Raw genomic sequence first — 16,755 nt, 5'->3', positions numbered from 1 at the left:
CAAAATTGTCTTGATTCTCTTCACAATTGAATGTACGGTTGATTCTTCAGTTCCTCACGACCTAGCAGCACTTCCAATCGTTTCTCAGCCTCCTAGGGTTTCTCTCCATGCTAGGGTATCGATCTGAAAGTCCCTTTATATAGATTTTCACAAAACAGAGGCTACTCGGCGAGTCCAGTGACCTACTCGCCGAGTACATCACTTAAAACCCGTGTACGGCAAGTCAGCGCGTCCAGAATCGCGAAAGTTCGATACAACTCGCCGAGTAATCGACCCTACTCGCCGAGTACGTGTCGAATCAGCATTTTTCTCAAAACACGAAAGTCGTCCGAAATTGTGTCTACTTTTCAGAACATTTTGAATCTCGTCAATCGGAGTTACGGTTAATGAGATATGGCCAAAACACTGACGAGGGGTCAAGCTGTCCAGCAACATCCTTCTTTCTTCAAAATCCAAGATCCAAGCGTCCAATCGCCAATTCCGCTTCCTTTTCCATCCGAGCATGTAATTGTTGCTGAAAAATGAAATTATAAACTAATTAAGTACCTTTTGTTCATTAAATGAGATAAAATCAACATAAAGTATTAAGATAATGCATGAATTTTATAACTAAATATGCTCATATCAATGAGCAGCTGAATTATGTGGAGAGTCGGTAGCTATTCTGGATATAAAGATAAAGGCTTTACGTAATGGAACACCCCAAAACCGGAACGGCGGAAACGTTCAGGGGCGGAGGACGTCATGTACAGTATCATATGAATGCATAATAGTAAACAAGCAACAACATCATCCATTGCATTAATAGTATAATTTAATACAAGTGTGTTCTGTGTGTAGTTTGTAAGACACCAAAATAAGAATAAAAATAAAAGACGAGTCTTGAATGAGCTCCGTCTTCTCAAAACCTGGTCCAGTGTACCTGTCTACTGGTGACTTGAGAATACAAGTTATTTTGAAAGAGTATATTAGCATTAAAGTTGGTGAGCTCATAAGTATTTTAGTGTCATTGTTTTGTATAAAAGTGTTTGTAAATGTTTGCTGTAACTGTTTGCTATACATGTTTGTTGTAAATGTTTGTATCTCCTAGAAAAATCCTATATTTTTCTACTTTATTATGAAATGTAGTCTTCTACCAAGACCTGACTGTTCTGTATGTTTATTCTTTTATAAAAGTGAGTGTTTTTCCCAAAAATGACTATCATTACCAAAATATAGTTTACATTACCGTTTATATGAGAAGATCACAATGTGCATGCAATGGAAAAATAAGGATGTACGGTAGTATTGTATATAAGTAACTACCGATGTACTAAGTACCTTAAACCAGTTTGTTTAATTAAGGTAAAATGTGATTAGGTTATAACCATACTCGATTGACTAGTAAAACACGACAATCAAAGACGTCAAAATGGTATGACATTCGTCACCCGTAGACCTGCAGGTCCCACTGTAGCTAGTAGCAAGGTATAGGATGGTCAATCCCGTATAGATCTATACACAAATTCACGCTCTCCCACCAGGAGACTCTGGTTACAAAATGTGACGCAACAGTATATTTCCATGCCATGAAGTAGTGGCTCACATTAATGTTATAGTATTCTTGTGTTTGTATAGTATGTTCTAGTGTATTGTATGTTCTCTCTGTTCTAGTGTATAGTATGTTCCTCCCTGTTTCTCATTATAGTATGTTCTTTCTATTTCTCGTTATAGTATGTTCTTTCTGTTTCTCATTATAGTAAGTTTGTACTGACTCATGTATGAAATGACTCTTGTATGTTTCATTGTATTAGAAATAGTGAGTAGTAATTCTCTAAATTATACCTATTATAGTTTACTAGTAATGTTGTTTGAACGACTGAGTATGTTTGTACACCATTGCTACCTAAGGGTGCTGAACTGATGTAAGAACTTTTATATATATATATATATATATATATATATATATATATATATATATATATATATATATATATATATACATATACATAATATATAACTAAGATTCAAACGACACTCGGACAAACAACCGAATACCCTAAGTCTACAACCAAACAAGGAACATGAAATAAAGTGAGTTATCAGTCCTAAGCCCTTTCAACCTTATTTATATAACTATATCTATATAGACATGATTTTGACAATATATAAGTTTAAAAGAGTTTAGCATATAAAAGAGTTTTAACCATTTGAATGGCTATTGATGACTTGATGTCAGTTTATAAAATGTTTTGAAATAGTTTTGCTTGATAAAACAGTTTGAAGTATAAGAAATCCACTTGTTTGCTAGTTATTAATCACATGTGATTGATATAATAACTATAATGTTTCTACTTGTATTCCCCCCCTCCCCATAAAAGCATTTAAAATCATTTAAAAGATAAGTTAAGGGGTATGAACTCACCTGATTGTGAGTGATCTGGCAAGAAAGACAGATATAGGATGCTACGTGTCAAGTGAAGTCTTGAGCACAAACGGATCCTGTTAAGCATATAATGACACATATATGTATATAATTAGTGTATATAACAACTAATCATGATAGGGAACCACCTTAGGTACTAGGAAACACTTGGATTGAAGTGTTACAATCACAAATATCTGCATTAAAGGGGTTCACGGCCACACAAGGGTGTTTACGGCCATGATGTTCACGACCATGGTGCTTACGGCCATGGGTGTTTACGGTCAATGGAGCTTACGGTCAATGAAGATCTTGAGGAGGGTTTACGGCCAAGGGAGATGCTCATGGCCGTAAACTCTTATTGTTCTTGGGAAATGGTTGTTTTCAAGGGTGTATGTTGAGAGCTTCTAAAGGATAACTAGTATATGGAAGGATACTTACGTTTTGAAGCTTGAAGGGGGTGTTCACGGTCCAAGAACTAGTATGTGTTCTTGGTGTTCTTGGTGTAAGTGATGAAGATTTGAAGATCTGCCCAAAAGAGATGAAATCATGAATGAAATCATAGGATTTCACTAGATTAAGCAATGTACCAACAACAAATGGAAGAAACACTTACATATTTGAAGATCAAGATGAAAACTCTTGATGATAGTTGAGAGAGAATCGAGTTTCTTGACTTGGAAGTGTGAGAAGTGAAGAAAAATGAAAGAATATCATGTATATGGGAGGAGTTTACGGCCAACCAAGAGATTACAGCCGTAATCTCTAGTTTACCGCCGTAAACTCCAAGACTTGGAGTTTTTCGGTTTGAATGTTGCACAATGAACTCTATCAGATTCTTCCTAACACCCAATCCTTGAATGTACTAGGCTTAGAACACTCGAACAGACCCTTAACAATGCTAAAAGATAGCAAAAACAAGTCTGACTTTTGATTGAATTGAATGGTTTTATAAGATAGAAATTTCGGGTTGTCACACGTAACAAGATGGTATACCTAGTCAAGGTTCAGTGGCAATATCGGAAAGTTTATGAGTAGACTTGGGAGTCCGAGTCAGATATGCACAAATACTACCTAGATCTATTTGTAGCTGAGGATTTCGAGGACGAAATCTTGTTCAATTTGGGGGGGATTGTAACACCCATTTCCATGTAAGTATCACTTCTAGCTATCAATTAAGTTGTAAGGTATAAAGACTTGGACACGACATGACCATGTGTGTGTCACGATGTGGCAGTGGATTGGAAAAAATACGTATTCCATTGGATGTCATGACTTGAAACCGTGTTGGTCACGATGTGACAGCCCTTGCGAGCAAAACCCTAGTTTTGGGGACTGTGCCCTTATTCAAGGGAAGTGAGGGCTAGGATTTGCATACCTTCAACCCCCATCACCTCCCCTCGCCCTCAAGAAAACCCTAATCCTCCATTAGTGATCTTTAAGCTCCTTTCGGTGATCTTAAGCCTTGAAGAATAAGAGAAGGCATTTGGTGCATCATCCCAGCTAGCAAGCTAATCCCTTATCATCTTGAGCTACATTAGGACCCTTGCATGTCCCCAAGTTCTTGCATTTTTAGCTCAATAATGTTAGATCTAGAGTTTGATCCACTTTTCTCATCATTTGTGGAAGTTTGAGTGTTGGAATCTCATAAAGTTGGCAGCTTTATGAGTTCTTGAGACTCATTTGTATTCCTTTGTCCAATATATGGAATATTAGTGAGCTTTGGGTTCCATGCATGGGATTTGATCTCATTTTCCATCCATTTTAATCTAGTTGGTGTTTAAGACATGTATTGGACATGCATGTCTAAAAAGAAATGATTTTTATGGTATTTTGAGATGGAAAAGGCTTCCTGGAATGTTTGGTTGCTTAGCTGGAAGGATTAAGAGCTTAAAGTATTAAGACATCCAGAGCGAATCTCACGACGTGATGGGTTGGTTGTCACGTCATGATGATGGTTTGATTCGTGATTATTTTCTCCTCACTCTGCCACGACGTGACCAAAGGATGGTCATGACATGGAGAGCGGCTGAAGAGACCTTTGAGTGTTGACATTGACTTTGATCGTTGACGTTTTGACCAAGTTTGACTTTGGGTCAAATTGAGGATTTTTGGTTATAATTTGAGTTTTGGAACCTGTTTGTTATATAGGTAACATGTAGTGTTAGTTTTTGGATCTATGATCAATGTTTTTTTCTACTAGGCTGCAAGGTGAGTTTTCTCACTATACTTTGTATTGAAGTATTTTGTCCTTGTATGTAGGATGTTGTTGTGTTGTAATGTTCTGTTAGATTGGTATATCTATTATGATTACATGTGTTGCTTGTTATTATTTTGTGCATATGTCCACATGGTGTGGTTGGATTGAGGCAATATTGCATTGTGTTGTAAGTCAACAAACCCGGGAGCAATCCAGTCATAAGCTAAAGCTTGGGAGGGGAAATCTAGTCTTATGTTGTGGGCTCGGGAGCAATCCGGATATAATTTGAGATCTGGGAGGGGCAATCCAGTCTATAATGTGGGCCCCATGTGCATGCATTGTATATGTATTGTTTTGTGGGGTATGTTGGGGGAATTCACTAAGCTTTGGCTTACAGTTGTTGATTTTAATATTTTCAGATACTTTAGATAATCGAGGCAAGGCGAAGGCGTGATCGTACACATCCTCCTATTGTCTTATGTTAGAGTTATTGTTTTGATACTATGATTTCTTTATGGATTTGATTTGAAAACAATATATGATTATCAGATGGCTTTATGAAATATCTTTTAAAAATGAAAAATTTTGTCATGATTTTTGGGATGTTACAATTATACCAATTTAGTCAAGACCTTAGAAACCTTAATACAACAGATACATTGTGAATAATTTTACTCCCTTAAATTTTTATTAACTTTACGGTATACCCTTAATTGCACCGTTTATAATTAAATGAGCTTGGTAGCGCATAAGAAATTGACTTATGAGACCATGGATATGGGTTAGGTATGCCTATACAATCGCCAAATGAAGGACCCGAGCAAATGTCTGCATATATTGACTCGTCATATATAAAAGTAATTCCCTAATAAGTATACAAATGCCAACTCTACCACTTAGGTGTTCTCATCGAGAAAAATATATATCTGCATGGATGAAGTCCCCATAGATAAAGATGAAAAGGAAAGACATTGCACATATACACCCAACATCATTGGAAATTTGTATAAATCCTAACATTCATAGTCTATAAAAACAACAAGATGCGTTGCTAGAGTTTTGCCATCATTTTCTTACTTATATATCAATAATGGAGTTTTAAACGTGATTATATAAGACTATGACTCGGGTTGGTTGGAATATGATGTAAGTTATATATGCATGTGATCATTACACACTAAACATTACTTAAGTTACTTTATTGTGTACATGTGTTGATTGACAACACATCATGCTTTGGATTTTGTTAATGACAGAGTGAAGATTGGATTATGCTTGGTGGACATTTGTACCGACAACTTACAATATAGAGGTAGAGAGTTGGCGTAACATGCTTGATGGATCGATTTACCCAACTTAGGTTGAGCGTGATACAATGTACTTGTGTTTCACAGTCATTAGCTGATTAATAGTCACTTATAAGAAAATGTTATTTGGTTATTATTTAATTCCAACCTTTGTGCAATTTTACATTCTTATTAATATATCGCAAACCCACTGTTTTTGGGAGTTTTGGATTTCAAGACATTCACAATGAGTATATATGATAGTCATTGGGCGAACGACTACTTTTCAGAAGATGAATCTTGGTTTATAGTTATGTGTGCTCATATTCACAAACTCCTAATGGGTATCTGCTATTTGGGTACCAAACCCCCTGATGCAATCCGCTTTTAGAGTTTCAAAATCACCATTGTAAAGGGCGCAGACATACCACAACAATCTAAAGGTAAAGGGGATTATGAAATGTTCTTATGTTGGTTCATAGAGATGTTGCTCGTTGGGAAATCTTTGAAGATCGAGAGTTCAACCAAAACCTGAGTCATGTCATTTCGCAAGCGAATTGCAAAAATTGTATGAGGTACGAAGAAAAAGTAGGTGTCAATCTGGATATTATAGTATTATTTAAAACATATTTAAGTTTATGTGGTTATTACTTTGTTAGTTATTTTTTTGCAATACAAGCAATTATTTTTTAAAAACCCTACGAAAATACAAGCTTTAATTTTGTAACACCGTAAAAATTAAAACAATTTTTCGCATTTTCAAAGCACATTTTCCAAACACATTTATTAATAAAATGTCATTATATCATATCCTTGTTTCACAAAACATTCCCTAAGATCGAAATACATAAAATCCCATGTGTGTGTACGAATCATGTCGGCGCCTTCCCGCGTTCATCACTGGTACCTAAAACACATAACATTGACACTGTAAGCATAAAGCTTAGTGAGTTCCCCAAAATACCACTCTAACACATATTAGCCACTCGAGGCTATAACTCTGTTAGACCCTCTGGTCAATGTGTCTCAGTGGGACCCTCCAGTCCCAACTCTCTGTGGGCCCTCTGGCCCTAACTCTGTGGACCCAGAGGTCCTAACTCTATGGACCCACTGGTCCTAACTCTGTAAACTCTGAATCATGCATATCACATATCACAACAATTATAACACATAAATAGCATGCAAATACACTGGCACCTAACTCTGAAATACATTGTCACATACTCTGTTTACCACTTTAAGTAAAGTATAGTGAGAAGACTCACCTCTGGTAACTCGGTAAATCTCTGACTCGGTAAACGTTGGCCTAGCCTCCGCCTAATCATATGAAATAAATACCCTATTTAATATAACTCTCAAAGGCTAGACTATGTCCTCTTATGACACTCTTAGAAGGGTAAAAGACCATTTTACCCCTCTCATAACTCAAAAGGCCCCACAATAGACCATACCCTAAAAGTCAACCAAAAGTTAACTTCCGGGTTACGTTGCGCGTACCAGATGTGTACGCTGAGCTGCCTCTCAGAATCGGGGAACGCCACCCAGTACGCGGCGCGTACTGGGATTACGCCCGGCGTACTCCCCTGCTTCAGTTCTTTAGCTCTTGAGGTCTTAAACGGTTAAGACCCACGTCCAACTTCTAGATCTAACCACTTCTGTGACATCCCCTAATTTCTCAGTCAGAAAAGACCGATTTAATTTATGCTTTTTAAAATAAAATCAGAGAAATCTTTTTAAAAAATGTTGCGGAATTTGTTCCCAAACAAAACATGATAAAAGTTTATCAAAACTTTCTTTAAGAAATGTATAGTTTCATTTCATATCAAAACCCCGGGATGTCATGTTCCGATACAGATCAAAAGCATAAACAAGACATTATAAGCCTTTCGACAGTTATTTACAACTACTGGCCTATAATCCAAAAATCTCTCGTCGTCCTCCGACTATGCTCTGGGTCCACTACCTGTAACATAAAAAGCTGAGTGGGTCAGGCTTGGGAGCCTGGTGAGCATATAGGGTTTTCATCCCACAATAATAATAAACTTACTAAGTTCATCAATCAACAATAACCCTGATTACCAGTTCCCGTTATCCTTACTGTATGTCCCTAAACACTTATAACAAGGGACCTAGCCTAAAGAATATCATCGGGATTGACACTACTGCTAAGGGGTTTCCCCATCCATACATGTCCTAAAGGCAACCATGAGGGGGATGGAGTACAGCGAATGAACACTCTCAGTTCATTAACACCTACAGGTTGCGAACCTGCTAATGTTTCCCACTGGACTATCTAGAAAGCCCGTGGTCGTCATCCAAACTCCGCTAGATGACTGGATCTCAAAACTCATCGAGGCCTTTCCTCAATTTTATTTTATCACACATCACTATCTACCCATGTTCTACCCAACATATTTGTAGATAAAAATACTTATATAGTTTAAGACTTGTATAAAACATCAACTAAACAGTTACCTCAAATAAACAATTAATATATCTACACATAGCACGTATTATAAGGTAAATACTTCATATCTATGTGTAAAATGAAAGTGACTATACACTCACATGGTTTGATGATAATCAGGTAGCAATTCGTTTCCTAAAACGATCGTTTCTAATAAAACCGGGAGTTTTATTGAGAAACCGGGCTTTGTAAAAGTCGGGCTTCGAAACCGAAAAGATAAATTTTCCGGGCTTCTCGGGCACTTTGTGGAGTATTCCGGGCTTTACAATCGATAACGGGGCTTTGCGGGATGTTAAGATGAAGAAAATATGGGTTTAGGGGTTAAATATGGCAATTTCTTAAAAATATCCGAGAAGGCTTGCAGCCTTCTATTTATAGGGGAGAGCTTCTGATCGGACGGCTGAGAAGGAGCCACGCCTCGCAGATCCGAGGGTTCGCAGGGAAGGCTCGCACGAGGGCTGCGCGTGCGAGGGGCTCGGTGGAAGCTTCTGATTGGACCGCGGTCTACTGGTGCACATGCGAGGTTCGGGTGCGAGGCTCGGTCCAGCTGCGAGCTTCGGATTGGGCCTCCCTTCGGTCGAATCAGAAGAGGACACGGGGCGACACCGGGCAGTCTCGCATGCGAGGGAAGGCAACACGTCTTGCCAGGTGGCTTCGGTGACTTAGTAGGTTCCGGATACGTGGCACATGCGAAGCGAGGACACATGACACTTCCGGGTGAAGCCTATCTATGCGAAATTTCTCGAATTTTGTGCCAAAATCTTCTAAAATTCATAACTTTCGCATACGAGCTCCGTTTTTGACGTTCTTTATATGCACACGTAGCTAAAATTATTCTCTACAACTTCCGTTTAGACTTTGTTGGCTAATTTTGAATTTAAATTTTATATTATTATTTTTAACAGACCGGAACATAAAATCCGTTAAAAATTCATAACTTCTTCATCCAACGTCTGTTTTCGTCAGACTTTTTACCGTTGTGCTCCTAATGACGAGACCTTCAATTCTCGTTTAGGTTGTGTTGGCTAAAAATCGTTCGATCTAAAATTCGAGTTTTTAGTTGTCTACTGCTAAGCTGAAACTTCGAAAAATCATAACTTCCTCATACGAAGTCAGATTTGGGCGTTCTTTTTATCGAACTTCTCGGTTTAACGAATACTATGAATTTCGTTTAGATCACTAAGGCTAAAAAGTAGTTTATCAAAAACTCACTTTTTACAACATTCGGCACCGTGTCGGTTTTGTCGCGAAACTTCGACAGGTCATAACTTCTTCGTTATAACTCGGATTTTGGTATTCTTTATATCCCTGAAATCCTTGTTTCGACCACTACAACTTTATGTAAAGATATCGGGCTTATCTCACACTTTAATTTTGACGCTTATTTTTATTCTTAATTAATTAAACCCTAATAATTAAACATAAAACACATAATTCACATAATTCCTTTTCATTTCTTCTAAATGAGTTACAAAGGTTAACCTAGACCATTATGTCAATATTAATGCCTAGCCTAGAAACACGGACGTTACAACTTCTAAGCCTCTTAATCCATAAAGTTGATGACTTTAAGCCTTTGCATGGCTGAACAAGTCACTAACTCCCATAATATTTCATTCTCTAACTCTATAAGGCTTATTACTCAAGCATGACCTCATATTAACAGCCAAGATGGAAACTTTATGGATCTAAACTACTAATACCACTGAAAAGGGACAGATCTCGGACCATGGAGCACCTTACACTCATAAAGTCTCCACCTTTGGGGTTTTTAACCCTAGAAAAGGCACATGCAACAACAAACCAAAAGAAGAGGAAAGTTTTGAACTTTATACCTCTAAGTGTAGCCCCTTTCTCTGTAGATCTCGGATCCAAATTGGCACTTCATGCTTTAGCCTTCAAAAGCTCCTTTCCTTCTTCTTCACTAAGTCACCAATGCACAATTAGCTCCAACAACACTCACACACACTAAGGACGATAGGAGGCTCTCTCTTAGGGTTTCACTCACTGATATGGAGGCTGAGAAATAAGCCTTAACATCCTTTAAATAGTGCACAAGCCAGATTAGGGTTTTGCACCTGGGTCGGGTACGCCCAGCGTACCTTGGCGACTCCGCGTCCAAAATAAGCGCATGAGTACGCGCAGCGTACTCCCGAGTACGCCCAGCGTACTCATTTGCCACGAAATTTCTCTAAAGGGCTAAACTTAACAACAAGAGGAAAGAAGGAGGGTTGGATAGTTGTACCTGAATCTTGGGATGTTACAAATTTTGTCACAAGAAATGACCAAACTTTAAATGCTTCCTAAAAATATAGACAAAAATATTATCCAGAATGCACAAAAATACAAAATTATCTATTAAAACAAAAAATAAATGGAGAATAACTTAAAAGGGTAATATATTTTTCGATTTATACACATTTGGTCACTGAGTTTTTTTCGTCCACATTTACCATAAAACCGTTTAATTGTACACATTTAGTCCTTATTACCAGCTACTCCAGGTAATCCGAAAAAAATGGCTTAAAAGTGTAATATATTTCTCACTTTGTACATATTTACTCCTTAATATTTTTTTGCACATTTAGTCCTTAATATATTACAAAATAAGTCTTTGTTGTTTTTGTACACATTCAATACTTATGATCGGTTTTTTAGGGTTTCTCACGTCATCCTACGCAACACAATCATTAATAAGGTGTTCGGGGGCTGTTAATAGTTATGGTCATCGTAGCCTCGGCTGTTCGCTTGCTTAGTTCTTGTGGTTTGGTTTATGTCTTGTGTTCTTAACATCGTAATTTCTTCATACGATCACATGTTTTAACAATCGTTATATCCACGCGTTCGTATTGAGTCTACTATATATTTCGTTTAGATTATTTTCATTAAAAAGTAATATTTTTTACTTAGGATCTCTATATCCATGTGTTCTTTATGAATGTATGTATGAACGTTTTTTTTAAATCATAACTAAAAATATATTGTTTTTTTAACGAGAGTAATCTAAAAGAAAATTGAAGTAGACTCAAATACAAACGCACCGATACAAATATCGTTAAAATTCGTGATTTTATGAAGAAGTTACAACGTCCAGAACACAAAGTCTGAGTCAAACCACAAAAACTAAGCAACCAAGCAACCAAAGGTCGTGGTGACGGTGGCCATAAGCATGAACAACCTTGAACATCTTATTAATAATTGTCACACGTACGATTTAATGAGAAAAACTTTAAAAACGATCATTAGTATTGAATATGTATTGACTTATTTTGTAACAAAAAACTATTAATGACTAAATGTGCAAAAAAAAATATTAATGACTAAATGTGTACAAAATGATAAATATATTATTTTTTTAAGTCATTTTTTTCAGCTTGTCTGGTGTAACCGGTCATAAGTATTAAATGTGTACAATTAAACAAATTAAAAATATAAGTGTGGACAAAAAAAAACTCAATAACCAAAATACAAATCAAAAAATATATTAGCTTTTTTAAGTTGTTATCATAAAAAAAATAAAAAATAAAATAAAATAAAAAAATACTTTGACTGCTCCTTTAATCAAAGAAGCACCTTTGAATGGATTGTTTAGGACAAAATTATTATTTTCACAATAAAATATTAAATTTGTTATTTTTATGAAAAAACACATCTATACTGCTTGGATTAATCAGTTTCCCTTAAAAAAAATCCAGTTCGATTTCAACTTTCGTCCGATAAAAACCAAACTAGAAGTTAAGTTTCGATAAATTTAAAACCCAAAATCAGTTTTAAAATTATATAAACACAAACCAACCAAATTCAACCGGTTGGATTGAATCTCGATTCGTGTTTTTTAGCTATATTAGTGAAGATCAATTTTTGTAAAGGCCTACTAGTTTAAATTAGTTTTTTATAATACGTAGGATCTAATAGGGGAGGTGCCTCAAGATTGGATTTGACCCAAGTAGTCCCTGCCATGCCATGCCAATTAATAACAAACGCCACGGTGCCTTGCCCCTCTCACGTCAAATCCACCCCATCTCCAAATCTTTTACTTTTATCACCAAATTCATTTATGAGCAATAATTACCTAAATATATTACAATAAAGGCAGCAATTATCCCTACCCCATTTCCACTTAATCCTACCCCTCGTAATTGTATTTTACTTTTTTTACTAATGATTACTTAATTATTATGTTTTTTATATTCTTTTAATACATCGTTTGAAGATATTATTTTAATTTACAATCTTTTTAAACTTTTTAATAACGTTTTAAATCAAAGTTTTTTAAATTTTTTTGCAATTTTTTTTCAACATATAAACTTTTTTACAAGACTTTTTAAATTTTTTTGCAATCTTTTTTTCAACATGTAAACTTTTTTACAAGCCTTCTTAAGCTCTTTTTACAACATACCTTTTTCAAAACATTTTACGTACCCTTTTAACGTTTTTAATGAAGTTCCAAACCATTTAAACTTTTTATTTTTATTTTTCAATATACTTTTGTTGTTTGTAAAAAGGTTTAAAAAATGTTGCAAGTTAGTTTTAAAAGGTTAGTAAAAAAAATTAAAAAAAAACCTTGTAAAGACATTTAAAAATGATGTAAAATAAGTTTAAAAATATTTAAAAAAGTTTTGTAAAAAAGTAATAAAAGATTGTAATTTTCTTTTAAAAAGTTGTGAAATAATTTGTACGAAAATTTGTAAAAATAGTTAATAAAAAACGTGAAGGGGGAATAAAGAAAATATTGTTTTTATTTCAATTCTAGCACTTCCATTTTTATTAAGCTTACAATATATATCCTTTTAATCTTAATAATTAGGTTATGATGTGTAAATATTTTTATTCAATTTTTTAAAAAAAAAAAAAGTTCAAACACGACACAACAATAATAAAATAATATTTTAACGCAACAAATAATAATAAAAAGTTCAAATATAAAATAATATTTGATGCAAAAAATAATAAAAAGGTTCAAATACATTCGCACTTAGTCTTTAATATGTATCCAATGTCTTTCAGAAGTACGAGATCTAAGTTGACTGTATAAATCAAAACGCGATCAATACATAATTTGCATTGTAGATGCAGAATGGACAATAATATGAAGGTTGTGATTTAGAATTATAGTTAATAAACAAAATATTGACATTAAACTTATTTCTAGTCTCATGTTTATTTTATTTAGGTGACAGTTTATGTTGCATCCTTTTGCTTTTTTTTTTTTTACATAGTATTTCAATCTTTTATATATTATGCTAATTTATTGGAATATTAACAACAAATATGTATCCTATGAAGTAAATTAAATAAACAAAATAAGTACATAAACAATAATACGAAGGTTGTGATTTAGAAATATAGTTAATAAACAAACTTACGTGGATAATTTATCAACATTGATTGTAGTCGTTTGTAGTTTTCCGTGTATGTCATCAATGTTGGAGACTCAACTAGTAATTTCCACAATACTCTAAAAGAGTCACGGTCGTCATCCAATGTTATAATCTTGAACATCTAAAATTGAATTTTAAGTGTTTTAGTTTATAAGAAAAATATAAAACTTCATTATGTGGTAGAAGTATATAACCTGTTTGGTGGAAAATGGCGAATTCTTGATAGAAGTATCTTCATCTCGAGCAAATACGTTGATTCCAAATAACTTAAACATCTCTATATACAAAAAAAAACATCAAATAATTTAATATTATTAAAATAAAAAACTATATTAATGAAAATTAAATATGTCAACTTTTTAAAATTTATGTAATCAATTAAAAATTAAATATGATGCCTTATTCCACCCGTTAGATAAAATAAAAATAAAAATAAAAATTAGAATGACATTTTCTGAGTTTCATTAATTTTTTAATTTTCTAGCTATGAAAAAATAAAGCTAATTCTTATATATATATATATATATATATATATATATATATATATATATATATATAATCCATCGTTAGATAAAAACAAATGAAGTTTAATTCTATAAATGCAAAATGACTAGAGGCAGTGAAAAGCCACACCCTCAGCAACAAATTTATTTCATAAAGTATGGAGATTGTAAACTGAATTTCTAATTTGTTTTTGAAAACTAAAAATATATTATAAAAATTTAATTCATCATTAGACAAAAACAAGAGGCCGTGAAAAGCCACACCCTCGAACGTTTTCTTTTAATATTTTTATAAAGTTAAAGGGTATATTTTAAAATATCCTCAAAATAGGTGGGTTTCAAATGTAAATTTATAGAATATAAAATGACTTACTTCTCTTTCTGCCCTACCAAAAGTGAATGCAGCCGTCCAATAGCGGTCCAATGCGGGAGAGCAGATTCCGTCGTCTAGAAGAGATTTCCGGCGAGGTATTTTTTTTTTTTTTTTTTTTTTTTTTTTTTTTAACTTCTCTTTCTCTCGTTCTTAATCTTGCTCCTTCTCTTTTTTTCTCTTTCGATTTTCTCTCTATATCTCACTATCTGATGGTTGTTAATAGTAGCCAGCGAATGTTTCATGCGATTTCCGGTGGTTTTTAGCGGTGGTGGTGATATACCGGCGATTGTGAAGGTGGTGGTTGGTCGACATAAGAAATTTGTTATTTTTTATTGATGATAATCACTTTTTACTGATTAGTTTATATAAGATGTAATTATAATATGTTTATTGTTGTATTAATGTTAATAGTTGGTGGTTGGTAAAGTGATTTTTCTTGGATTAACGAAAATACATATTCCAATACTTATATTTTACTGAAAAAGCTGAAATCTTAAGAGTCAAACACTTCTTAAAAGTTAAACACTTCTATTGAAAATATACAATTTTCGGAACACACATTGGCTGAAAAAAAGTAAAAGTTGTCAGGTATTAATGGATCACCTAAAAAATAATTATTAGGTGGGTAGAAATATAAAATCTAGGGTAGAAATAACGTCACCCTACAATAAATATTTGTAAGTTATAATTATATAGGACTAGAAAGCAAAACAAACCTACTCATATACATCTTATTTGAGCCGCTAAAAACTGATAATGCCATAAATTTTGATCACTTGAGTAAATATTTTGACAATGCAAAAATGGGTTTTTTTTTATGCATCCATAAATTCTCTTTTTTTTCTTTTGCAACTTTTATGTTATTTTTTATTTATAATATTTTTAATAAATACATATTATTATTTTTTCGTTTGGACTTTAGACTATCATTGTATTCTTTTATTTATTTTTGTTAGAGTAAATTATAAAAATGGTATTTGTGGTTTGATCGAATTTTCGATTTTATTTTTTAAGTTTAAAATTTGATAGATTATATCGGTTTGTTAAAAATACATTGTAATTCTTTGGTCCATATAAAAAGACGAAATTATCTTTTTCTTATATATATATATATATATATATATATATATATATATATATATATATAATTGTTTTCTATATTTATTTTAATAGAATTAATATAGATTATTTATAAAACTATTTTTATTTTTTAAATCAATTATCTAAATTAGATAAAATCATATTGTTATTATTATTATTTATATATTTATTTTTGTTTTTGTGGTTTAAAAATCTTTTAATGTTTTTAACGTTTTATTTAAACATATTTCTTAATGTTGTTTTTTTTTTTTTACGTTTTGTTCGTCCAATATTCGTTTACGTTCGTTTATAATGTTTGTTTACGTTCATTTATGTTCGTTCGTTTGATTTATTTATATCCATTTATGTTCAATTTTTTTTAATTATATTACCATATTATCTGTTCGTTTATGTTCATATATGTTCATTTGTGTTTGTTTATTTTTGTTTGATTATGTTCGTTCGTTTAGTATGTTCACGAACATAAACGAATGAACATGAAAAAGATAATTTGTTAAACGAACGAACACGAAAAAAAAATTCCGTTCGTTTATTTGCTCGTGTTCGTTTGTTTGTCCGGCTAACTTAAATGAACGAACACGAACAAGTCCTTGTCCGTGTTCGTTTGGTTCGTTTATAGCCCTACTTATATGTTAGTGTTTGATCTTTTATTCAGTTTTATGATTTTATGTGTTTTTCGTTTACATCATTTGTTTATAATTTAGAGGTGGCAATGAGTCGACCTAGGTTGAGTTCGGGCTCAACTCTTTTAATAATTGGGTTGAAATTTTCAACCCAATCCAACCTGTTTATTTAAATGGGTTGATATTTTCAACCCAACCCAACCTTTTAGATAAATGAGTTGTCATCGGGTTGACCTGGTTATGTAATTCCCGACCCAACCTATTAAATAAATGACTTAAACTTGGGTTAACTCATTTAAAATCAATTAAATAAATTATATAATTAAATATTATACCACTTAATATAAAATGCGTAAATAAAACTTCATAATTATGACTGAAGCACAATCTTAATTCATAAATACAAATAAATTGTTC

The 16,755-nt window shown here is 33.4% G+C and overlaps 1 long non-coding RNA gene across 1 annotated transcript; it reads left to right on the top strand.

Moving 5' to 3' along the window:
* The first annotated feature begins 14,469 nt into the window (after nucleotides 1-14,469).
* On the top strand, nucleotides 14,470-15,119 carry LOC111897801 (uncharacterized). Its single transcript, XR_002852389.3, has 2 exons — nucleotides 14,470-14,709; nucleotides 14,838-15,119. It is a non-coding gene; the product is annotated as an uncharacterized LOC111897801 (long non-coding RNA).
* Nucleotides 15,120-16,755: the final 1,636 nt, after the last annotated feature.

This window comes from Lactuca sativa, chromosome 6, assembly GCF_002870075.4.
Source record: "Lactuca sativa cultivar Salinas chromosome 6, Lsat_Salinas_v11, whole genome shotgun sequence".
In the NCBI taxonomy this organism is placed as follows: Eukaryota; Viridiplantae; Streptophyta; class Magnoliopsida; order Asterales; family Asteraceae; genus Lactuca; species Lactuca sativa.
This window is presented reverse-complemented; position numbering and strand designations above follow the sequence as displayed.